Source organism: Penaeus monodon, chromosome 25 (assembly GCF_015228065.2).
Source record: "Penaeus monodon isolate SGIC_2016 chromosome 25, NSTDA_Pmon_1, whole genome shotgun sequence".
Classification (NCBI taxonomy): Eukaryota; Metazoa; Arthropoda; class Malacostraca; order Decapoda; family Penaeidae; genus Penaeus; species Penaeus monodon.
In genome coordinates, this window is record NC_051410.1 from 15,714,535 (window position 1) to 15,714,745 (window position 211).

Here is a 211-nt window from a genome sequence, read left to right on the forward strand (position 1 = left end):
AATTATCTGATACACATCGATGTTCTCTGGACATTCAGTTGCATCCAGTCAGTCACCACCTTCGTCTTCTTGAAAAAAAGCTTAATATTACATTAGCTATGAGAGTAAAAAAATATATGAAACCATTTTGGGGCATAAATTAAGAAAAGGGTAGATTCACCAAAATCCAGTGAAAATTTGACTGAAAGAACAAGTAAGAGATGCTCATTAG